Genomic DNA, 26,335 nt, shown 5'->3' with positions numbered 1-26,335 from the left:
TTTTCCTACAATGTGAGCTAAAACCCAGGATTCCTGATTTGAGGCCAAAAACCTTTTCCACTTCTCAAAGAGCTGAGAGGGGCCTTATTACTGTCAACAATTTGCTTCCTCCAACAACTGTTCCAGGTTGTATGAGAAGTTTCTATATTATTTCTAGCTGGCCTTGATTGATTTCTTTTTAAAGGTAATCAGGAATAAGTGACTTACCCAGAGTCACACAGCTAATAAAATATCTGAGGTCACATTTGAACTCAGATTCTCCTAACTCCAGAGTTAGTCCATTGGTGCTTCCTCCCTGCCCCCCTCCATCATTTCTTGAGTTCTCTTTCAAGACAATTCTATTAAGAAACCTTTAAAGACTGGACAAATCACACAACCCCTCAGCTTCCTTGTCTGTAGAAAGGCAGGATTCAATGCAATGGAATGAGCATGGATTAGTGCCTACTGTATATGAGGTATTGTGCAAAGACAAAATAGTCTGCCCTCAAGGAAGTCACATTCTACTAACTTGGATTCAATGACCTCTATGGTCTTTTCCAGATCTAAATTCTGGGATTCTGTTCTGCAAAAAAAGGAGGATAAATAAAGAAATGAAATTGGATGGATGGGTCTATGGGAACCAAGACTATGCTTGAAACTACTAAGGGACTAGGCTAAGGAATCTCCTCTCCTCTCACTTTTATTGAAGCTATGATAAAGTTTGATGGTGAAGGATCCATGTCAACCTCTGCCTCCATAGGTCCCCAGGTCACGGATCTCAGGATCTCGGTTCTAGATTTGATCCCAACCAACACTAGCATATCCCCCAAGTCTGGGGGAAAAGGCAGCCCTTTTGTCTGTTGTCCGAAGCCTCTTATTTTCATGTTACCTTATTTCTGGATCTAACCACAGTCCTTCCACAGGGTGGGCCTCCTCTTGAAGAGGAGAAAAAGTTAAGCAAAACCAGCTTACATAGCAACTGAATTAGACATGTGGCATTTGGAACATGGTAGGCTGGAGAAGAAGGAAGCCTGAATGAAGTCTAGCCCCAGTCCTACAAATTAGGCAGCTATGTGACCTTAGCTAGGGGAGTCACTTCTCCTTGGGGACTTGGTTCCCTCATTTCACCTTCCTGTGGGCCCCAATTCTTCCCCCATCCTGGGATCCTGAGGTTGTTGCAATTCTCTGCTGAGGGAAATTAGCCCCAGGTGGCTGGCTTCCTTTTTCATGGTGGGAGGCCAGTGGGGCCTTTATGACTTGGAACATACTTGGAAAAAACAGAAACAAATGGAGCCAGAGTCAGACCCTTTGGAATTTAAGTTCCAGAGGGTGGAGCCTACTACAGAAAGAAGGGGACAGCCCTCAAGACACTCAAGTATTTGGTTGAAGGCATGTCAGCAGGACACTGGGGGATGGCTTGAGTCAATTCTGCAGCAACTTCTTCTCCAAGCCTTGCAGTCAGGTAACTAGACAACCAATGGTTTCTCCTACTCCCCCTCCTCCCATCTTCATCTCTCTCTCTCTCTCTTTCCCTCTCTCTCTCTCTCTCTCTCTCTCTCTCTCTCTCTCTCTCTCTGTCTCTCTCTCTCTCTCTCTCTCTCTGTCTCTCTCTCCTCTTTCTCCCTTCTCTTCTCTCCCATCTCTTCTCTTTCTCATCTCTTCTTTCTTTCTCTTCTCTTCTTTCCTTCTCTCATCCTCTCTCTCTCTCTCTCTCTCTCTCTCTCTCTCTCTCTCTGTCTCTGTCTGTCTCTCTCTCTCCTCTTTCTATGTCTCTCTCCTTTCTCCCTTCTCTTCTCTCCCATCTCTTCTCTCTTTCTCATCTCTTCTTTCTCTCTCCTCTCTTCTTTCCTTCTCTCACCTTCTCTCTCTCTCTCTCCTTCCTCCCTCCTTCCCTCCCTCTCTGTCTCTCTCTGCCTCTCTTTTTTGTCTTCTCCCTCAGCTTGGTTTTTTGGAAATAATGGTGGGGAGGACCTTTCAGCTATGAAGGTTCCCTTCAGCAGTCTTAAGTAATTCTTTGATCGTTTGGTCTAGGCCCAGCTTTTCTGCCTCATGTCATTTAAAGGGTTCCAGTAGGAACCATTTGCCCAAGTATCTCCCCTACTGGTTCCTACTTGGATGAGGATTGATGTAATCAGTACAATATGTTACAAAATTGTATTTTGTTGTTTACCTGAAATTAATTCACAAAGAATTCATTTCTAGGGTGGGTAGGTGGTGCAGTGGATAGAGCACCAGCCCTGGAGTCAGGAATACCTGGGTTCAAATCCAACCTCAGACACTTAATAATTACCTAGCTGTATGGCCTTGGGCAAGCCACTTAACCCCATTGCCTTGCAAAAACCTAAAAAAAAAAAAAAAGAATTCATTTCTATGTATGAATCTGTTTTTAAAAGTACAATTCTTGGGGTGGCTAGGTGGTGCAGTGGGTAGAGCACCAGCCCTGGAATCAGGAGGACCTGAGTTCAAATCCAACCTCAGACACTTAATAATTACCTAGCTATGTGACCTTGGGCAAATCAATTTAACACCACTTCCTTGCAAATACCCCCCCACACACACACACACACAAATAAAACTATAATCCCTCCTCAGATAAGAATTCACATTTGTAATAGAATTTTGAGGTTTTCAAAGCACTAGTCTACTATCCCATTTCACAGATCATAGTTTTAAAACTGAGGTCATTCAGTTCAATGACCTCATTCAGAGATCATTTAATTCAACTCTCATTTTACAGCTAAGGAAACTGAGCCTGGGTGTTAAGGAACTGACCCAGAGTCACACAATTACTAAATGCCTGAAATGAGCCCCATGCTGCCTCTCTAACCACCAGGATAAACTGTCCTTGCTCTTTCAAGTCTTATCCAAAGGGAATCGATCTGATCCACAATGTGAGAAAGACTGTAGGATGGAAAATTTCAATGTAGAGGTCACTTTTGTCCTTGGGATCTTGTCCAGAGACTGGACAATCACCTGTCAGTTATGTCAGATTGTGGTATGGGCTGAATTAGATGGCTCCCTTCCATCCCTCAAATTCTAGGATCCTGTGGGAACACATGGAGACACCGAGTCTTGGGGTGGAGTAAAGGAGTGAAACAGTTGCTATCTTTGATTTGTACCAATAATCAGTAACAAGAGAATCTCAGAAAGAAAAAGGTGATGGATGGGACACAAGAACCATTTTACTTTTGACATCTTAGATTTAGTATCGTGCTATGATTTTCTGGGGTTTATCAGGAAAACTTGGCCAAATCAATGACCTTCCATCCCCCTGCATTCTTTGTTTTTAATAATTCCTTATTTGGAAACCAAGAGTCAGAGGCACTTGGGAATACTTAACAGATAACAATCATGAGCAAGTAACTTTGGAGGCAGAGGACCTCAGTTAAATCCTGGATGTGCTACTCGCTAGTCTTGAGTAAGTTCTTTGCATCTCTGGATGTCAGTTTACCAATCTGATGATGGCACCACCTAATTCCTAAGGTTTTGTGCAAGTCTAAAATTGATGATTCTTTGATCTTTTCTCAGTCGGTCTCTGGGTTTGCCTGGAAAAAGCCTGTGAGTTCATCCCCATATAATGGCTTCAGTTAGAACCTGGCTTGAGGTAGAATGTATGTACTCCAGGAGTAGAATTCCAAGAGAACATGGCTAAGTGGATGATGGCTAGGCCAGGCACATTTCACACAGAAACACATTGCTGACAGCAGGGTGGGAAAGAGATTGGGGTTCATAGTGGTCCATCAGTTTGAAATTTGAGCATTAAGAAGTACGAGCAATAGGATTCTGGAAAGTATGTTATATCTCACTTAATACATGACATGTTCTTGAAAACAGAGTTTTGTTTTGGGGTTTTTTTTTAGCAACCCAAATTGAATATTAAATGTAATTCAGGAACTGACTCTGAGTCTGTTGTTCCTTTATTAAATGCTTACTATGCATAAAGCAGTTGGATGGTAAAGTAAATTCAGGGATAGACCTGGAGTCACATAATACCTGAGTTCAAATACAGTCTTAGATACTTCCTAGCTGTGTGACCCTGGGCAAGTTACTTAACCTTGGTCTCTCTCAGTTTTCTCATCTGATAGCATCTACCTTCCAAGGTCATTATAAGGGATCCAATGAGATCACATTTATAAAGTCCTTTGCAGATTTTAGTGCACTATATAAATATGGTCTCTTATTGCCATTATTTGTGTAATATTCTATCATATATAATTATTCTATATTATTATAGTGTAATTGATTGTCGATATAACATAATAATATATATTTAATATAACATAATAATATAATATAAAGAAAAGTGAAACCATTGTCCCTGCCAAATTAGAAATGTATATATGAGGTAGAGGGAATAAGAACTCCCAGGTCTATTTGCCTTTGTTTGCCCACATTGGGCAGTTCAAACAATAGGGGACTTGCAAGCTATTGATTCAGTTATGCTGTTTTTTACCAACTGAGTCACACATCGCTTCTGCCATGACCTGGTAGGGAGATCACCTCTCTTACTCTAGGAAATGGATTCCTCTGAAAAAAGGGATCCTTAGGAAAGCTGAGCAGAGTCCTGAACAACAGACCAGGCTAATGGTGACTAAACAATCTGATTTGAGGAATTCTTAGGATTGATTTGTATCAATGATCTACAATTTATTTAATACCTACTATTGTTGTCGGGCAGGGCTCTTCCCTCTGCGGACTGTCAGGGACTGCCGAAGAAAGACAACTCACACCGGCGATCGGGGGCAAGTCCAATTTATTTCTGCTTCTGTAAACTTATATACCATATTCTATATGCGGAAGCAGGGTATGGGAGGATCTCCTGAGGTCTATATCAGATTGGCCTGAGCCTCTTGCATTGCCTTTGTGGACTGTCTCTATGCGGAAATTTGTCAAGCGAGGGACAGGTGAAATAGGGAAGTAGATGGGTAGATATGAGGGGGTAGATATGGGGGCGCCTCCCAGTTTCCTTGTGGCCAAGGATCTGAGGCGACCAAGGTTTACCTTGGCCTATATCCCGGAGTTTGCTCTACGGGACTTCATCTCATGTCCTGCAAGGCCAGTAGGTATGCTGTGGGGCGGCCTCCTACATACTATTCTTTTGGAGATACAAAGAAAGGAAAAAATCTAGATCCTGACCTCAAGGAGCTTCTTCTAATGTGAGGAAAGCTTCAAATAAGGGAAGACAATACACAAAGGAAGGTTGAAAAGGAGGGGAAAGGGAAGGAAAGCTCTAGAGCAGGGAACAGTTGTAGTCCAGTTTTTCAATTATATCTGACACTTCATGATTCCATTCGGGGCTTTCTCAGCAGAGATACTAGAATGTTTGCCATTTCCTCTCCAGCTCATTTTACAGATGAGAAAACCAAAGCAAACTGAGGTAAGTGATTTGCCCAGGATCACACAGCTAGTTAAGTGTCCAAGGCCAAATTTGAACGCAAGATGAGTCTTGACGCCAGGCTCAGCACTCTATTTGCTGTACCACCTAGCTGCTCAAAAGGTACTAAGGTAGGCAACTGTAAACAACCCTTGAACTGCTGGGTGTAACTCTGTGAAGTTCAAGGATCTAGAATTTCATGATTGTATGTGTTCCTTCCTCAAGGCAGATTGAACTTAAAAGCTGCTCTTGAAATTTGCAGCAAATAAAAAATGAAATAAGATTCTGGTCAACACGGTGATGTTAATCATCAGATTGATTTTAATAATTCTGGTGCATCAGTGATCTCATTACGGTTATTTCTGTCACATTTATTAAGAAATCTTGAATACATGTTAGAAGGGTCTTTCTGACTTGATTCTGAACTGTCATTTTTTTTAATGGTAGACAAGCTTGGCTGGGTGGAAAATGTACCAGATTTGGAATAGAGGAACAGGTTCAAATTCTTCCTTCATTTACTTAATATTTGTGCAAGTCACTCTTCCTCTTTGAGTCTCAGGTTCCTCATATGTAAGATACAGGAATTAGTCAATAATGATCTCAAAATTCCCCTTCATATCTAATTCTGTGAACAATAAATGCCAGACAATCTTTTATTTTCTGCACTTTTAAGTCAATTTTGTGCTTAGAAAGAATGGCTTGCTGTAGAATGTCATTAGGGGACATCTGTCTTTTCCCTTCTCATATTGTCACCAGGGATACATTCAATGTGTGAATACATCATTCTCAAAAAGTCTTTGTAAATATAAGAAAATAGGCATATGGGTTGTAGTGGCAGATATTCTCGAGATCACTTTTTGGGGTATTAATAACATTTATGATTTTTAAAAAATTCTTCCCTCTTTCAGATATCTAGAGAATTGATTCTTCAGCACCTTCAAAGTCACTTCTAGAACAGAAATCCCTCTGAGCATTTTTAATCTGGTCCAGTTGCTTTTCCCATCTTTATTTTGTCTTTTATATTTTTCCCATTTCTTCGTGTGCTGTTAGATTTCAAATGTAGAAGAAGTTCCACTGTCTGTGATCTACCAAACAGTTTATCATAGAAATCTACAGGTATTTTCCAATTAAATCTATTTAATATTTTTCCAGTTTCATCCTTAAATGCTCTTGGGACGATCTGGCTTAACTAGGTATCAAGTCAAATCTTGTTTTATGCTCCACCACTTCTTGTTTTATGAGTTGACATTCTTTATAATTCTTCTTTACAAATGAGTTGATATTCTAAACTGGTTTTGGCAAAACAGGGCGTGATGGTAAGTTTTACCAAGTGACACACCAAAAGAAAAAGTAAATTTGTAAGTTTTTTTCTCCATCACTTTCTAAAGTCTAGGTGATCAACAAATGATAAATCAAGTCCTGATTTGTAGCACTTGCAAATTTTCAAGGTATAAATGCTCAACTGAAAATTTATCAATTGGCTCTTCTGAACTATTAGAAACTATTTCTAATACACCAGTTATCATAGTTTCTAAATTCATAGCCATGCCATAATTCACATTGATATCTGTTCTAGTCTCCATTTCACATTTGAATATCTCTAGTATAGTTAAGTAGGTCAGATTGTAGCTGTTTTGACTACATGTTCCATCTTCTCATATTTATTTTAATTTGGCATTGATTTTGACCTCTGATCTAACAAGTGAATGAATATGTCAAGTATGACTATATAGACAGTTGATACAAAAATTGTTCCAAAATCAATAACCAGCTTTTGGTCTCTGCTAGGATATAATCAATCTCCTACTTTGGGTGATAGTAGTTGATACTCCCCATGAACAGTGACTCCCGCATAACTTCCAGAAGGAAAAATTCATAATATTTAGGTTTGCTGTCTCAATTTAGCCTCTTTGATTTCTTTGCCCTGAACAATATTTTCCATAACATGTTCCCCTGCACTCCCCATACTCACCTTACAATGAAGTCACTGACTATTGATTTGATTTGGAGCATCTCGTCGAAGTTCTTTTCCAAGCTTCTATGTCTCTGCATCTTCTGTACCAGATGTGTTGACATGTAAGCTGTAATATTCTCCATGGTGGTCATTTTGCTTACTCAAGCCAAGATGACCAAAGTGTCCTGTGACTTGTTGAGTCTTATTACTTTCAGATACACCAAAAAGTAACTTGGCCAACTCTTTTATTTTTCTCTACAAAGAAAGCCTGTAAACCATTCACTTATAAGCTACAACTTCCTTATGTGAATAAGTTTCATTTGTAAGATTGCCATGATGGGTCTGATTAAAACCTTCTGGCTACATACCCACAGCATACTCATCATTGGGTAAGAATGTCATAATTAGAGTATCAAAAGCTAACTTATTATTTATAGACAAATTAAAAAAACCTATGATTCTTAGCATCCACTGCCTTCTTTTATTTCCCTCTGCTAGCTTCATTTTAGAAAAAGGTTGAAAAAGAGTGAGAACAATTAAAATTTTTCTTTTGTTTCATCATTTTATTTTTGTTCAGTTCTGTGATTTCATCAGAATTAGAAAGTCCCGGGGTGGAAACTCCTTCAACCAGCACAGATTGGTCACTCTTCTGTAACATATCATCCTAGGAAGCATTAAGAGGTTAGGTAGGGTGCCCTACCAATAAAAATTCCAAAAAATTACTTTAATGAGTTAGAAAAAATTTTAAGTAAATTCATATGGAGAAATAAAAAGTCAATTTCCAGGAAGTCAATGAAAAAAAAGTGCAAAAGAAGGTAGCTAAGCCCTACCAGATCTAAAATTATATTATATTATAAAGCATCAGTCATCAAAACTGTCTAGTATTGGCTAAAAAAATAAGAGTGGAGGACCAGTGGAATAGACTAAATGCAAAAGAGATTGCATAAAATGATTATAGTAATCTGCTGTTTGATAAACCCAAAGAGTTCAGCTATTGGGATAAAAACTCTCACTTTGATATAAACTGTTGGGAAAATTGGAAGTTAGTATGGAAGAAACTTAGAATAGACCAACACCTCACATCCTCTACCAAGATAAGATTCAAATGGCTACAGGATTTCAACATAAAAAACAATATTATAAGCAAACTAGGAGATGAAGGAATAGTTTACCTGTCAGATCTATGGAAAGGGAAGCAGGATATGACCAAGGAAGAGATGGAGAACATCATTAAAAACAAACTAGGTAATTTTGATTACATTAAATTAAAAAGCTTTTGCACAGACAAAACCACTTAAACCAAGATCAAAAGAAATGCAGTAAATTGTGAAACAATTTTTACAACTAGTATTTCTGACAAAGGACTCATTTCTAAAATATACAGAGAACTGAGTCAAATTTTCAAAAAAAACAAGCCATTCCCCAATTGACAAATGGTCAAAGGATATGCAAAGGCAATTTACAGATGAGGAAATCAAAGTGATCCATAGTCATATGAAAAATTGCTCTAAATCACTACTTATTAGAGAAATTCATATTAAAGCATCTCTGAGGTATCACCTCACACCTCTCAGACTGGACAATATGACCAGAAAGGACAATAAGCAATGTTGGAAGGGATGTGGGAAATCTGGGACACTAATACATTGTTGATGGAGTTGTGAAGTGATCCAATCTTTCTGGAGAGCAATTTGGAATTATGCCCAAAGGGCAATACCCTTCAATCCAGCAATACCACTACTGGGTCTATACCCTGAAGAGATGATGAAAAAGGGTAAAAACATCACTTGTACAAAAATATTCATAGCAGCCCTGTTTGTGGTGGCAAAAATTGGAAATTAAATGAATGTTCTTTAATTGGGGAATGGTTTAGCAAACTGTGGTATTATATGTATGTCATGGAACACTATTGTTCCATTAGAAACCAGGAGGGATGGGAATTCAGGAAGCATGGAAGGATATGCATGAACTGATGCTGAGCAAGATGAGCAGAACCCAAGAAAAATTATATACCCTGACGGCAGCGTGGGGGTGATGATTAACCTTGATGGACTTGCTCATTCCATCAGTGCAACAATCAGGGACAATTTTGGGCTGTCTGCAATGGAGAATACCATCTGTATGCAGATAAAGAATTGTGGAATTTAAACAAAGACTAAAGACTATTACCTTTAATTTAGGGGAAAAACTTATCTTATTATGTAATTCTGCTATGTCTTATACTTTATTTTTCTTCCTTAAGGATATGATTTCTCTCTCATCACATTCAACTTAGATCAGTGTATACCATGGAAACAACATAAAGACTAACAGACTGCCTTCTGTGGGGGGGTGGGGGGAGGGAAGCAAGATTGGGGGGAAAATTGTAAAACTTAAAATAAATAAAATCTTTAAATAAAAAAGAGGTTAGGTAGGGGCAGCTAGGTGTCACAGTGGATAGAGAAAAGGTCCTGAAGTCAGAGGGATCTGAGTTCAAATCCAACCTCAGACACTTAATAGTTACTTAAGTTATGTGACCCTGGGCAAGTCAGTTAACCCCACTGCCTTGCCAAAGGGGGAAAACAAAAGAGGTTAGGTAAACATCTACTGATTGTCAGAAACAGGACTGAAATACTGCAAGGAGAATTCTCTATCCATGATTACAGAATGCCTATCATCTTCATCATCATAGCTGACTTTACATAGCACTTAGGAATTTTCAAAATGCTTTTTACATGTTATCTTATTTGATCACTGTAACAGCTCTATGAGGTAGGTAATACAGGTATGTAGCTGTTTAGTCTTTTTTAGTTATCTACTCCTCATGAGCTCTTTTGGGGTTTACTTAGCAAAGGTACTGGAGTGGTTTGCTGTTTCCTTCTCGAACTCATTTTAGATGAGGAAACTGAGGTAAACTGGGTGAAGTGACTTACTCAGGCTAATACAGCTATTAAGGATCTGAGACTGGATTCGATTTCAAGTCTTCCTGACTCCAAGTCCAGAACTATGCATTGTACCACCTGGCTGCCCCACTACAGATATGCTAACTCTCATTTTAAAGGTGATGAACTTATCACAGAGAAAAGTAACATTCTGATATTAAAACTCATTATTCAACTGAAATTTCTTTCACCAATATTACCATAGTATTGTTGTTCAGTCATTTTTCAGTTGTGTCTGATTCTTCAAGACCCTAATTGGAGTTTTCTTGGCAAAGATACTGGAGTGGTTTGCCATTTTTCTTCTCCAGCCCATTTTACAGATGAGAAAACTGAGACAAACAGTGATTTGCCCAGGGCCATACATCTAGATAGTGTCTGAGGCCAGAAATGAACCTGGTCCTGTTGACTCCAAGGCCAGCACTCACTTCATATGCCCTCACCAATATTACCAGTGCTCTCTTAATCATCAAATTTAATAGTCTTTCCTCATTCTTTTTGACTCCACTCCAGGTTTTGACATTGTAAATAACTATCTCCTTCTAGAAGTCATCTCCTTTTAAGGTGATCCTGACATTGCTCTCTTGTAGTGTTTCTTCTACCTATCTGGTAGCTCCTTCTATTTATTTTGCTGGATACTCATCTACCATAACCATAGGTATACATCTAAAGTTCTGGTGGGGTCCTCTTCTCTTTTCTCTGTAAACTATTTCACTTGGGAAACCCATCAACTCCCATGAGTTCAATGATCATTTCTATCCATAGAATTCCTTCATCTGTCTATCCATCTCTAATCTCTCTCTTGAGCTATAGTCCCACATGTCCTGAAAGACATCCTCAAACTCAATATGGTCAAAACAGATTTCATTATCTTTATCCCTAAACACTCTCCTTTCTCAAACTTCCCCATCCCTGGTCATCCAGGCTTGGTGCTATCTTCTACTTCTCAGTTTCACCATGTCCAGTCTGTTGCCCCACCTCTTATGGTATCTCCAGTCTCTCAGAACATCTTTTGCATATACCTCCTTCCATTCACTTACATTGCCATCATTCTAGCACAGGTATTCAGCCTTTCTCACCTGTCTGCAATATCCTTCTATTTATGCTCCCTGCCTTAAGTCTCTTCCCATTCCGGTCTATTCTTTAATTGACTGCCAAAGATATTTTCATAAAGAATAGGTCTACCTAGGTGGCACCGTGGACGGAACAGTGTCCCTGGAGTAAGGAAGAGTGGAGTTCAAATACAGTCTCCAACACAAGCTGCATGATCCTGGGCAAGTCACTTAACCCAATTGCCTCAACCCCCCCAAAAAAAAATCCAAACAAACATAATAACCAAACAATCAAAGAATAGTTCTAACCATATAAACTTGTCCCATCAGTCATTCAACTCTAATGGCTTCCCATGACCTCTCAGATCAACTACAAAGGGGAAGGGAAGGGAGGAATAAGAATTAGTTTCTTCTCTATGTGTGAGGTGAAATGCTAAATACTTTATGAATATCTCATTTGACCCTTACAACCACCCTGTGAGGAAACTCAGTTATTTTCCCTATTTTACAGTTAAGAAAACTGAAGACGACAAGGGTTTGTTGACTTGTCCAGTCACTAGAAAGTGTCTAAAATAAGATTTAAATTCAGATTCTCCTGACTCCAGATCCAGCACTCTACCCATTGTATCCCCAAAGTCCTCCTGCATTGAAAGCTCTTTGTATCTTGACCTCTTCCTCCTTTTCTGTACTTCTTACACTTTGTTCTCCTCCACATGTACCCAGAAATTTTGGGCCTACTTGCCCTTCCTCTCTCTAAAGATCTCATCTCATTCTCTGCCTTTGTCTAGAATGGTTTTCCTCCTCACTTCCACCTTGTTGTTTTCTGATTTCCTTCTAGGATCAGCTCCAAGCCCTCCTTCTGAAGGAGATCTAGCTCAGTTTCTCTAGTAACCAGTGTCTTCCCTCTCCAATGAACTCCAATTAACTCCAATTAACACCCTATCTGTAGTTTCCTTTCTTTTTTGGATTTTGCAAGACATTAAGATTAAATGACTTACCCAAGGTCACACAGCTAGTGAGTATCAAGTATCTGGGGCAGTTTTTAAACTCAGGTCTTCCTGATTCCAGGGTCAGTGCCCTATCCACTGCAATATCTAGCTGCTCCTCCTATTTATAACTTTCATTTTAGATGGTGCAGTGGTTAAGCACTGGACTTGGAATTAGAAACACTCATCCTTATGAAGTTCAAATCCAGTTTCAGACACTTTTACTAGCTATTTGACACTGGACAAGTCCTGTTTGCCTCAGTTTCCTCATCTGTAAAATGAGCTAGAGAAGGAATTGGCAAACCAATTCAATACCTTTGTTAAGAAAACCCCAAATGGAATCATAGAAAGTCAGACACCACCATAATTACAAATTTGGTTGTTATCTTACTCACTGGAATATGAACCCCTTCCAGGCAGGAATTGTTTTGCTTTTTCTTTCTATCTCCAGATCTTGGTACATTTACTGGCACGGAGTAAAGGTTCAATTTAATAAATGCTTTTGATCACCAAAAGGATATTGCTATAAAAATATAGATCTTGGGGTGGCTAGGTGGCACAGTGGATAGAGCACTGGCCCTGGAGTCAGGAGTACCTGAATTCAAATCCAGACACTTAATAATTACCTGGTTGTGTGGCCTTGGGCGGGCCACTTAACCTCATTGCCTTGCAAAAACTAAAAACTAAAAAAAAAAAAAAAAAAAAAGCTAAACAGAGGCTTTGGAAATAATATGGAGCCACTGGAGTTTATTGAGTAGGGAGTGATATAGTTAGACATGAGCTTTAGGAAAATAAATAGAGTAGAGGTGGACAGGTCAACCAGAAGACTTCTTCAGCAGTACATGTGTGAAGGGATGAGAGCCTGCATCATATTGTGAAGGTAGAAATTATAAGACTTGGGGGGTGGAGCCAAGATGGTGATGTGAAGGCAGCATTCCTGACAACTCTGAACCCCAAACCCCCAAAAAAACAAAGGATGGCTCTAGCCAAAATTTAGAGGGGCAGAACCCACAGAAAGACTGAATGATACATTCAGTCCAAGATAACTTAGAAGTTCTGTGGGAAAGGTGTGCTTCACCAGGACCAGGGGTTGGGGAAAAAAAAAGCTGCAGTGCAGTCCAGCCCAGCCCAGCCCAGAGATCACCCACAACAGCTTGAAGGGACTGGGAGAGAACTCTGCTGCACCTGAGTGAGCGTAGAGTGAGGAACACCAGCCGCAGAACCTGCAGCGAGAATCGGAAGAAAGCAGCCCGCACCCCCAGAGATGGTAAGGGAAGTCTGCAGAGATTTCTCTGCTCTCCCTAGGGTAGGACTCTGCTATTTGCCTACACTCAGATCCAGGGTGCAGTTTGGTTTTCCATACTAAGATAGCTGGATCCCACCTTATAGCCCCAGGGCAGAGTGTAGTGCTGTGGTCATCTACATATCAAAGCACTGGCTAGAGAGCATTAGACTTTGGAGGAATAAAGGTCCCAGTGGGGTGTCCCCTCAAAAAAACAACCCTAAAGCCTTGGAAGTGCTGTAAATTAGTCTTGGGCTGAGGAAATGAGTAAACAACAGAAAAAGAAGAATCTGACCATAGAGAATTATTTTAGTCCCCTGGAAGATCAAAACACATTCTCAGATGATGACAAAATCGAAGCTTCCATATCCAAAACCTCCAAGAGAAATAGAAAATGGCCTCAGACTGTGGATGAGCTCAAAAAATACTTTGAAAAACAATTAAGGGAGGTGGAGGAAAAATTGGGAGCAGAAATGAGAGCAATGCAGAAAAATCATGAAAACCAAATCAAAAGAGCTTGGTGAAAGGTATACAAAAAAATACTGAAGAAAATGATTTGTTAAAAACCAGTTTAGACCTAATGGGAAAAGCAGAACAAAAGGCAAATGAGGAGAAGAATGCCTTAAAAAGCAGAATTGGCCAGCTAGAAAAGGAGATAAAAAAAGCTCTCTGAAGAAAATAACTCCTTCAAATGCAAAATGGAACTAAAGGAAGCTGATGACTTTGCAAGAAATCAGGAAGAAATAAAACTTTCAAAAAAAGTCAAAAATTAGAAGAAAATGTGAAATATTTCATTGGAAAAAACAACTGACCTTGAAAACAGATCCAGAAGAAATAATTTGAAAATTATTGGACTATCTGAAAGCCACAACCAGAAGGAGAGCCTAGACTTTCAAGAAATAATACAGCAAAATTGCCCTGAGGTCCTGAAAGCTGAGGGTAAAATAGAAATCAAGAGAATTCATCAGTCACTCCCTGAAAGGGATCCCAAAAGAAAAACTTCCAGGAATATTACAGCCAAATTCCAAAACTCCCAAATCAAAGAGAAAATTCTAAAAGCTGCCAGAAACAGACAAGTCAACTACTGAGACTCCATAGTCAGGATTACACAGGATCTGGCAGTATCTACATTAAGGGCTCGTAGGGATTGGGATATGATATTCTGGAAAAAGATCTTGGTTTACAACCAAGAATCAACTACCCAGCAAAACTGAACATCCTCTTTCAGGGGAAAAGATGGATTTTCAATAAAACAGGGGACTTTCAAACTTTCCTAATGAGATGACCAGAGCTGAACAGAAAGTTTGAAGTAAGGACAGGATGCTGGTGAACCATAGAGGGAGTGGAAGAGAGGGACTAACTATGAGGAATTTGATGATGTTGAACTGTTTGTATTCCTGCATGGGAAGAAGATATTGATAACTCATGAACTTTCTCATCTATAAGAGCAGTTAGAAGGAGCATATATATAGACAAGACATAGGAAGGAGTGGAATATAATGCTATGATGTGGTAAAGGGATGGAGTCAATGGGCAATGGGGGAAAGTACTGGGAGGAAGGAAAAGGAGAGGAAGAAGAAGCTGAGAGATTTCACATAAGAGGTAAAAAAAAAGCTTTTGCAATGGAGGGGAGGGGGGAAGGCAAGGGGGGAATGAGTGAGCCTTCATTCTCGTTGGAAATGGCTCAGGGAGGAAATGACATACACACTTAATATGGTGAGGAAATCTGTCTTGTCCTGGAGAAGGATGGGAGGAAAGGGATGGGATGAGGGGGATGAGGGGGAAGGAAGGGGGGAATAGGTGATAGAAGAGAGGGAAAATCAAGGGAGAGGGTACTCAGATACCACACACTTTTGGACAGGGTCAAGATGAAAGGAGAAAGAGAATAGAATAAATGAGAGTGGGGAGGAATAGAAGGGGAGGTACAGCTATAATAGCAACTGAGGGAAAAATATTGAAGCAACTTCTCTGGTGGACTTATGATAAGGAAAAGAACTCACCCCAGAGACAGAGCCATTGAAATCTGAACAGAGCCCTAAAGTACATTTTTTTCCTCTCTCTCTATTCTTGAGGTTTCCCATCTTCTGGGGGGGGGGCGGATTTATGTTTATTCTCATGTTTACTCTTATAAGATTCAACTTACATCAATGTATGGCATGGAAATAATGTAGAGACTGTCAGACAGCTTTTGGGGTGGGGGAGGAGGGAAGGGAGGAGGGGAGAAAATTGTAGAATTCAGAGCCTTGAAAAAAATGATGGGTACATTATTACTACTGTATATAATTGGAAAACAAATAAAATGTTAAAAAAAAAAAAAGGAAGTATAAGACTTGATGCCCAATTGAATATGGAGGAAGGCAGCAGTGAGAGTGTGAGAATGACTACTAGGTTGATAGTCTGGATGACTGGGAAGATGATGGTGTTCTTAACAATAAAATAGAAGTGAGGAAGTAGGGAGGATTTCTGGGAAAAGATAATTTGGTTTTGGACATGTTAAGTTTTGGGGTTTTTTTATTTTTTTAGGTTTAGTGGCTTGCCCAAGGCCACACAGCTAGGTAATTATTAAGTGTCTGAGACCGGATTTGAACCCAGGTACTGCTGACTCCAAAGCCAGTGCTTTATCCACTACGCCACCTAGCCGCCCCTGGACATGTTAAGTTTAAGATGTCTAAGGGACCTAAAATTTAAGATGTCAAATTAGTAGTTGAAAATATGAAACTGTGGATAAGGAGAGATAAAAGTTGGATAAATAAATCTGAGAATCAACTTCATAAAAAGCTATTTGAATTATTAACATCTAGCAAGTGATAAAAAAAAAGTTACAGAACAGAACCAGGATGGAGTCCAAATCAGTATTCTCTATAGATGATGAGATACTTCAGATGTCCCTGTTGCAGATAACATTGTGCTGACCTGACCTCTCCGCTATGTCTTGAACACCACACTTCAAATCTTTTTACTGGTCCTCATGGCTGAAATATTCTTCCAACACACTTCTGCCAAATGCCTTCCTTCAAGTCTGATGAATTCACCAAGAGGAACAGAATAGAGGAAGAAGAAAAGGACCTTAAGGTACAACCATGGTTAGCAGGTGTGACCTAAATGAAGAAACTGAGGAGGAGAACCAGGAGAGAGCAACTCATTGTACATTTTCAGTGTCCGAGAGATTGAATAATATATAAGATCTCCAGACTCTATATCCCATTGAATTCTTCATTCCCTTAGATTTTTCTGTAGATGGTGAGGCTAAAACTCTTTGAAGTGACTATGAATCTAACTTATGAGGTTCTGCTATGGCTAAGACCTTAAACAATCTGTCAAGTCAAACCAAGAAGCATTGCTTAAGTACCTGCTGTTTGCATTGGGTCTGCAAAGAAAGGTCAAAAATGGCACCAGACTTCAAAGAACTCACAATCTAATGGAGACAACATGAAAACATATTTATACAAACAAGCTATAGACAGGATAAACTGGGGGTGGTCTTAGAGGGAAGGTCCTAGCATTAAGGGGAATTGTAAAAAATCCTTTTGAAGATGGAAGGATATTAGATGAGACATAAGGGAAGTCATTTGGCAGAGGTGGGATGGGAAAATATTTCAGCCATTGGGGGCAACCAGTGAGTCAGGAAGCAAGGTCAACACAATGTTATTTGAAAACAGGATCATCTGAAGGACCTCACCATCTGTAGAAAATACCTTTTTGACTCGGACTTTGCCCTGGTTGTGTTTCATGACAGTTATGAACACCTTTGGCAAATATGTCTTTTATAACTTGCTTGATGTTAATGATCAGAGAGCGACTGAACTGTTAAATAAGGTCATCTCTGCAGCTATATATGGATGATTTTATATCTTGAATGAATCTGACATAGGCACAGGAGACACTTTGTTGGTTGAGAGCCATTAAGGCATTGTGTTCTATAAAATCAAATGCCTTTTAGATTTAATGAATAAGAAGACCAGTGGGATCTTATACTTTTCTACCAATTTTGATGGTAAAAATGTGCTCTGCTATGTAATCTGGTTTTTGAAAGCCGAACTTTTCCCATTTATTAAGGATGGCCTTAATGTATGCATATTAATCTTTTAAAAACTTTACATGGGCAGCTTGGTGGCACAGTGGATAGGGCTCTGATTTTGGAATCAGGAAGACTCATTTTCATGATTTCAAATCTGACCTCACACACTTACTAGCTGTAGGATCCTGGACAAGCCTGTTTGTCTCAGTTTCATCATCTGCAAAATGAGCTGGAGAAAGAAATAGCAAATACTCCAAGCAAAACCTCAAATGAAGTCACAAAGAGTCAGAAATGACTGAACACAATGGATTGATTCTGTTGTGGGCATGTTGAGTTTACGATCCCTAAGGGATGTCCAATTTCAAATATCTAACAGGAGGTTGGTGATTTTGGGAGCACACAGAGAGAGACTGGGGCTAGATCTAGAGATCTATAGATGCACAGAGTTGATAGTTAAACCCATGAAAGCTAATAAGATATAGACAGAAAGAATCCCTGGAATAGAGTCTGGGTGCATAACCACAGAGGGGAGACATGTTTTAAATGATGATACAGGCAAAGAGAGTGGGGAGTAATAATTAGATAGTATGAGAATCAAAAAGTAGCAACATAAGAAAAACTAGAGAGGAGAGAATATGTAGGATGAATTGGGGCATAAGTGACAAATATTGTAGCGATCAAAAAAGATGAGGAATAGAGGCACCTAGGTGGTGCATTGGATAGAGCAACCAACCCTGGAGTTAGGAGGACATGAGTTCAAATCTGACCTTAGACACCAATTGTGAGACCCTGGGCAAATCATTTAACCCTGATTGTCTTGTAAGGAATATGAAGAATGGAAAAGGTCATTAGATTTATGGCAATTACAAGACCATTGGTAATTTTGGAGAGAGCACATTTAGATGACTGACGAGTTCAGAAGCCAGATTGCAGAACATTAAGAAGAGAATGAGAGAAGAACTGGAAGCCATGCTCTTCATAGTCAGGAAATGCCAGAGGAAGGATTCCACCCAGGTGACCTGATTCCAAGTATGATGCTTTATTTCTTCCCCAATTACATATTGAAGCAATTTTTAAACATTTTAAAAATAGTTTTGATTGATTAGTTGAACTTAGTCATATAAAATCATCACAAAGATATTGCTATTAAAAATATAGATCTTTGTTTTATGGATTATTAAAAGAAATCCGCTTCCAAAGTTCCTTATAGCTATGGAAGTCATCTGCATCCTTATCGTTAGTCATCTGAGGCTTAAAACTTAAGTGTCATACTCAAATTCTCTCTTGCTCATCCTACATAGCCACCAAGCATTGCCATACTATTTCTACCTCCAAACCCTTTCTCCAATACATCCCCTTTTCTCCATTCACAGAACCACTCTCTGTATGCAGGGCCTCATCACTTCTTCCCTGGCCTATTTGCATTAGTGTTCTAATTGGACTCCTGCTTCATCACTCCAATCTATCCTCTAGAGATCTGCTGAGGTGATCTTTCTAGAGTAGGTCTGATCATGTAACTTCCTGACTTAAACCTCAGTGGTTCCTTATTTTCTTAAAGGCCAAACAATCTTCTGTTTAGCAGCAAAATCCTTCTACACTTGGCCTCAACCTTCCTCTTCAGTCTTATTACACGCTACCTACTCCCTTCTGTCCTTCCCAGCCTGACTGGATTTCAGTGAGGTCCTTCCCTTCCTCATCTCTTCATTTTAGAAATCAGAATTTTTCTCAGTTCAAGAAAGACTTAGCTCAAGCACCACCTTCTATTTGAGGCCTTTCTGTATTTCTGTAGCTGCTAATTCCTTCTTATCCCAAGGTTGCCTTTTGTTTGTCTATTTTGCATGTGCTTTATATTCACATTTTTTTTATTCCCTCTGTTCTCCCACTTGATCTTAACTCCATAGGGGTTCAATGATCATCTCTGGACAGACAATTCTGTCCAGCTCTAGTCTATCTCCTTTGTGTTCTATCCCTGTATCACCAAAAGCTGCCTTTTGGATATCTCAGATTGGTTGTTATATAGGCATCTCAATAGATCCAAAATAGACCTCATTATCTTTCCTCCCCAAACCCTACCCTCTTCCAAATTTCCCTATTCCTGTCAAGGGGAACACCTCCTTCCAGTTAACCAGGCCTGGGATCTCAGTGTCTTTCTTGATTCCACACACTCTAATTCACATCATATATCTAATTTGTTACCACATATGAGGTTGTATTTGAACACAGGTTCTCTATTTCCAGGGCCAGTGCTCTGCCCACTGGGATGCTTATAACGTCTCCTGTATATAACTCCTTTCTACTTACACAGGCACCAGCATAGTTCATCATTCAGGCCTTAATCTTTTCTGGCCTAGATCATTCCCTACCTTAAGGGTCTCCCTCCTTTAATCCATCTTCCATTGAGTTGCCAAAGATTTGTTTCAAATACAGATCCTTGTAGCTCACTTCCTTGCTTGGTGAGCTCCAGGATCAACTCTTTATAACCTGTTCCCTTCCTATCCTTCCAGTCTTCTTCCTTGACTTTTCCCCATACTTGAAAAGTTCTGCCTGTCACTTTTCTTCATTTCCTGGGCTTTCTTCAAGAATCGCTCACTTTACCTGCTCTCTGCCTGCTAGTGCCTTCCCCTCTCAGATTAATTTCCATCTTCTCTGTTTTGTACATCCCTATTTGATGTTTGTCTTTGGTTTTCGAAGAAGACTTTGACATCAGAGGGGTGATGCCATGACAAGTATGTGAATTGGATTGGTTGGGGGGCGGGGTTTCTGTACTAAGTCACCAGCCTTATTTTCTCCCCCAGAGCCACCTGGGTCCAGGGGCCAGCTATGAATCTGGAAGACTGGAAAGGACCCTGGATACGATCAAGGTTAAGTGACTTGCCCAAGGTCATGCAACTAGTAAGGGTCAAATGTCTGAGGAAAGGTCCTCCTGACTCCAGGGCTGGTGCTCTATCCACTGCACGCTCCCTAGCATCACCTCTTTACATGCTATCTCTCCCCATTATAATGTGAGTTCCTTGAGGGCAGAAACTGCTTTTGCTTTTCTTGGTAACCTTATTACATGGCATAATGCCTATCACATTTTAGATGCTTAATAAAAATTGACTGATTGATTGGTAGCTATGGTACCATAGGCAAGTTCTCTCCCTGAGCCTTGGTTTCCTCATCTGTAAAATGAGGACAATCATACTATGTCCGTCAGAAGGTTGTTGTTGGGAGAAGCACTTTTGTAAATCTAAAAAAAAAAAAAAGTGAATCCTTATCATGGTTCTAGTAAACAAATCTGTCAGCATTTAAAAATAGTTAAGACCAAGATGAAGGGAGAGTGGATAGAGGGTCAGTCTTGGATTCAAGAAAACCTAGGTTTCAGGTTCAATAGTTAATATAGTAGCTGTGTGACCGGGCAAATGACTTAGCCTTTCCGTGTCTCAGATGGCTCTCTTCCCCTGCTGCCTTCTTACCCTGGAAGTTCCCAAAACACTTAGGACCTCCACACTCTGGAAATCCCTCCATCGCTGCAGACCCCTTCTCCTATTAGTGAGCTCCTCCTGGGACTTCCATTTGGAGGCAGAGCCCAGAACAGTCATCCTTTCTTTTGGTTCTGCCTCTGAACCTTAGATATTTCTCTCCATCATTTACCCCTCCCATTTTTTTCAGCTCTCTTTTATGAATTATCTTATTGAATTAGAAGAGCTCTAGGTGGTTCAGTGGATAGAGCTCAAATCTGGCCTCAGACACTAGCTGTGTGATCCTGGGTAGGTCACTTCACCCTATTTGCCTCAGTTCCCCTTCTGGAAAAGGAAGAGGCAACAACTCCCGTGTCTTTGCCAAGAGACCCCCCAAAAAGAGGTCACAAAGAGATGAAGATGACTGAAACAACAATTACTTCTTGCATTAGAATGTAAGCTTCTTGAGGGCAGGCACTATCTGACCTTGTGCTTGTATTTGTGTCTTTAGCACTTAGCGCAGTGCCTAGCATTATAGGAAGCACTTAAAAATGTTTGTTGACTTGTTTGAGCTCCATTATGAAGAGTGTCCACACTGGGAGGTCACTGCATCAGGGAAATCACAGTGGGCAGTCAGGGAGAGAGACAGAGACAAAGACAGAGAGCCAGAGAGAGACAGACAGACAGAGGGGGGGGGGGAGAGAGAGAGAGACAGAGAGAGAGACAGAGAGACAGACAGAGAGACAGACAGAGAGACAGACAGAGAAACAGAGAGAAAGGGAGAGACAGAGACAGACAGACAGACAGACAGAGGTAGAGACAAAGAGAGACACAGAGAGAGAATAGCAATGCTATGCTTTATAGATCAAACTCTTATATGATGCCCTTTATGGATCTCTCTCATCCTTTTCATTTTGTCATAAAAAGTCCTTGAAGAGATGGTTATCTAGATGCTTTATACTGATCTTTTGTGCATTGGGCTAAGTGGAGGATAGCTTGCTTATTCAGATGCATAAAGAAAATGAAAATGGAAAGCTTATAATATACCAGATAGATAAATGAAGGAATAGTCCAGTGAGCTGTGGATTAAGGCTTTTGTAAATTAACAGACACAGGGAGAAGTTTGGAAAGACAAGGGCAAGGAGATAATGGAACCCTAAAGAAGAAAGTACATCTCTGCTGCCAGAAAATAGCCGCACCATTTCTGGGTTGCCATGTCACTGAATTATGCAATCTCTGAGTTGGGAGCAGCGTCAGCAGCCATCTACCTAAACCAGAATCCCTTTTGCAATGTCCCCCTTGAGATAAATTCATATTATACTATCATTATTAATAAGTAGTTATTAATTTGTGAACCATTCTATTCTTTTGTGAAGACTCCCTTCCTCAAAAGGTCAGACAGTCTCTAAAGGGTGTAACTTAATAAAATAATCCTTGCCCAATCCCAAGGCATCTATCTGGGTAGGGATGCTTATGTTTTGTTACTCTGTAAACCAGTCAGACTCAGCTACATCTTTCCCCTAGGCTATGTCTCCTTACCCTTGATACCCTCCATTTGAATTTAGGGTGACCAGGCTCATGAAGGACACAATTAGCCACAGGGGTCTGAATGGAAAAGGCTTCCCCTGCCCTGAAGCCTTGAGTCTACTGAATCTCAAGAACCAGCCATGTTCTTAGCAGGAGGATCTGAAGACCACCTCCTCATTAAATATCCATCAATAAGGGCTGAGAGTTTCACTTGGCAGGGAAGTTCTCAGAAGATAACACCTGATTTAAACCACTGACTGTCAATCTATTGATTATTGGCAAGCCTAATTGATAAATTGATTATGAATTATCTAGAAATTTGGGGGAGGGGTGAGTGTTCACTACAGCCTGGTGACTATGAAGGGATCAGAACTCTGTATCCCAGATTCTTCTCAGAATACTCCTGCATTTTAGAGCAAGGGGAAAATTTGTTCACAAGGGGAACAAATTCTGTTAGGGATTATCATTGTGGACCCTCCTCCCTTTGCCCCAAAGTTAGCTCTTTTCTGGGTAAGGATGTGTTCTGGGTCTGTCCTGAGTGTTTTTTATGGGCTACAGCTTGTTATAAATGCTTACTCTCACAGTGGGGTCATCAATAGAAGGATTTCTAATTGGAAGAGAGCTCTGGAAATAGAAAATACAATTTCTCACCCTCCCAGAATTTGATATATTGTGGAAATTTGCTGTATAACAGGGGTCCTTAAATCCTCACAGGACATGGAGCTTCAAAAGAAACTCTGAGCCACTGATCTGTGAAAAAATAAATTTTATAACTTGTTTGAATTAGTGTGTATGTAAAATGTTAGCAAATATTTCCTTGAGTAGGAAGTAATTAGGTTTTTTTTTCCAATTCACTGAACCACTATCGCATAAGTCTGTTCTTGTGTCTCTTTTTGTCTCTATGGATCTATTGTGTAATACTCAAAGATCAGTCCTATTTGTTAATATGTAATTCTGGTTGATCTCAACTGTGCAAGGCTGGGAGCTGAGAAAAGGGTGGGGTCTTAAGTCAGAAGGAACAGGGAGACCTTGCCATGAGGTGATTTGTGTTTCTTTTATTGTATTATGTATAGTCCAAGTAAGGTGTTTTCTTTTTTTTTCTCTTTTTCTCTACAAGAGTGAAGACAAACTTTAAAAAAAAAGTCTGTTAAAATTAAAAGATACCGGGGGGGGGGGGGCAGGTAGGTGGTGCAGTGGATAGAACACTAGCCATGGAATCAGGATGACCTGAGTTCAAATTTGACCTCAGTCATTTAATAATTACCTAGCTGTATGACCTTGGGCAAGTCACTTAACCCTACTGCCTTGCAAAACATAAAGCAAAACAAATAAAAAAATTAAGACACCCATAGAATGGAATCTTTCCCCCAATTTATAGAAGTTTTAACTTAGTAAAATAATCAGAAATGAATAGTTTCTCTAAATTGTGAATTTTACACAGAAATTATTGTAGTATATCTCAAAATAATGTTCTTTGAAATTTGTTTTAAGAAATTTAAAAACATAACTTTGACTGTTATGGCAGATTTACTGTTTTATATCTAAGAGAGGAAAGAAACAAGTTAGTGAAGTCCAAGAAATTTTTTTTCCCTTTCTATGTGTATGTATGCCAGTAAGTAAAATGAAAGCCATTTTCCCCTTCTCCCCAAGAGGTGGGGGTGGGGGGGCAGCTAGGTGTTGCAGTGGATAGAGCACCAGCCCCGAAGTTTGGAGTACCTGAGTTCAGATCCGGCCTCAGACACTTAATAATTACCTAGCTGTGTGGCCTTGGGCAAGACACTTAACCCCATTGCCTTGCAAAAAAAACAAAAATCAAAAAACCCAACAACTTGAATAAGAAATAATGATCAGAATTGAAAACTACAAATCTTTTGACTTATGAATTACAAAACATTAACTCTCTGGATTCTTAAAAGTGAAGAGTAAGTAATCAGAAAAGAGAAGAGTGTATGATTTAATTTACAAAAATGCATTTAGTTGATAAACAACATAACAACTCATTGGGCAGTCAAGTCTTTTGTAAGCTGTTAAGGAGGGCTGGGAGAACCCAGCACCCCATTTCTATTCTATTTCAACATAAGCCACTGCAGGACTAAAAGCTTTTGTAATTACTAAGAATATCTTAATGGATTTTTTAAATGGATTGTTCCACAAATTTCTTCATATATTGAGACTAGGAATAGGCAGGGAAAGTTAATATATACATATATATGTGTGTGTGTGTGTGTGTGTGTGTGTGTGTGTGTGTGTGTGTGTGTGTATGTACATATGTATATGTGGAAGGTTATAAGGAAAGTTCAGATTTCAAACCAATGAGAGAATTAAAAAGATGGTTTAATCATTTTGAGAAGATTTGAGGAAGTTTGACTTCATTTAAGTGGAAATATTATGAGAAACTTTATATGGAAAGTATAGTAGTAATAAGAAAGTACAGCTTACTTTAAAAAATATGTTAAAATTGTCCTTAAATGTAACTGAAAAAAAATAAAATATATTTTAAAAATTGCAACTTGATTTGAAAATCAAGAGAAATTAGAGGGCTAAGCAATGTGTTCTTTCTGAAATTGTAGAATCCACATTTAAACTAAAGACAATGTGCTTTCAAGTGTGATAATCAGTGTAGATTAAAACCTACTACTAGGGCGGCTAGGTGGCGTAGTGGATAAAACACCGGCTTGGAGTCAGGAGTACCTGGGTTCAAATCCAGTCTCAGACGCTTACTAATTACCTAGCTGTGTGGCCTTGGGCAAGCCACTTAACCTCATTTGCCTTGCCAAAAAAAAAAAAAAACCTAAAACCTACTACTAGACTGCCTCTTTCAAAATCTTTGATAAATTGAGATTCCATGTTATGCCATTGAGTGTATATATATATATATATATATATATATTACATACACATATATAAAAGATACTGTAATTGAATTTATTCTGATCTCATTTTAAGTGAAATGTCTTTCAATAAAATGCTTATGACAAGTTGTAATTTATTCTACTGTTTGGCATAAAGGCAAAGTGTTGGGAATATGTATGGATCAGGAAATTTGTTAACTGTTGTGGTCTTAAGCCAAGTTACCTTGGCTTATCAATTTGTTAAACTGTATGAAAATAGTGCCTAACATAAATGTGATTAGAAATATGGTTTATAAAAATGAACTGTTTTTGATTCTCTTGAGATATAGACTTGTTAAAAGACTGATGTAAAAATACTTTTTAAAAAAAATCTTTAGAAATATGGAAAATGGGGTGGCTAGGTGGTGCAGTGGATAGAGCAACGGCCCAGGAGTCAGGAGTACCTGAGTTCAAATCTGGCCTCAGACACTTAATAATTACCTAGCTGAGTGGCCTTGGGCAAGCCACTTCACCCCATTGCCTTGCAAACCCCTAAAAAAAAAAAAAAGAAATATGGAAAATAGTAATGATGGTTTCTGTAAGGCTGATATAACAATTTGTGAAAATAGAGTACTAAAATTTTACCAACCCTACTAACAGATTGAAGTAATTGTTTGAGGTTTCATTTTAATTGAGAACTAGAAATTACAAAAGGAAAAGATTCAATCCCTACCATTATACCACCCTGTCTAACTCATTAGTGAGCTATAAATGATGTGAGATACAAATAAGCATCTGGTAACTATGCTTGGTTATCAAGTGGTGAGAGCTACATCAAACCCTGATGGCTTATGAGAATATTAATTAGGAACTTCTAGACCAGAGAATTTACATTTTTCTCTACTCCTTGCTGTTCTTCTCTTTATCTAAACACCACCATCCACAGACTGAAGGGAGAATCTAAAAGGATCTAT

General features: G+C 39.3%; 2 protein-coding genes across 3 annotated transcripts in view; one reads left to right on the top strand and one right to left on the bottom strand.

The window, feature by feature from the left end:
- Positions 1 to 4,660, bottom strand: part of LOC141497989 (sulfotransferase 1C4-like) — a 72,924-nt gene extending 68,264 nt beyond the window's left edge. The window contains exon 1 of the mRNA XM_074200895.1: positions 4,642 to 4,660. The gene's annotated coding sequence lies outside the window, so the exon portion shown is untranslated. The remainder of the gene's footprint in view (positions 1 to 4,641) is intronic.
- The window catches only part of DPEP1 (dipeptidase 1), a 77,938-nt gene that overhangs the window by 29,269 nt on the left and 22,334 nt on the right, over positions 1 to 26,335 (top strand). The window contains exon 1 of one of the 2 annotated variants that reach the window (XM_074200866.1): positions 1,342 to 1,441. The exons of the other annotated variant lie outside the window; for it this stretch is intronic. The gene's annotated coding sequence lies outside the window, so the exon portion shown is untranslated. Of the gene's footprint in view, positions 1 to 1,341; positions 1,442 to 26,335 lie in introns of those variants that run through there. 2 annotated transcript variants of the gene reach the window in all.

Source organism: Macrotis lagotis, chromosome 1, assembly GCF_037893015.1.
Source record: "Macrotis lagotis isolate mMagLag1 chromosome 1, bilby.v1.9.chrom.fasta, whole genome shotgun sequence".
In the NCBI taxonomy this organism is placed as follows: domain Eukaryota; kingdom Metazoa; phylum Chordata; class Mammalia; order Peramelemorphia; family Peramelidae; genus Macrotis; species Macrotis lagotis.
This window is presented reverse-complemented; position numbering and strand designations above follow the sequence as displayed.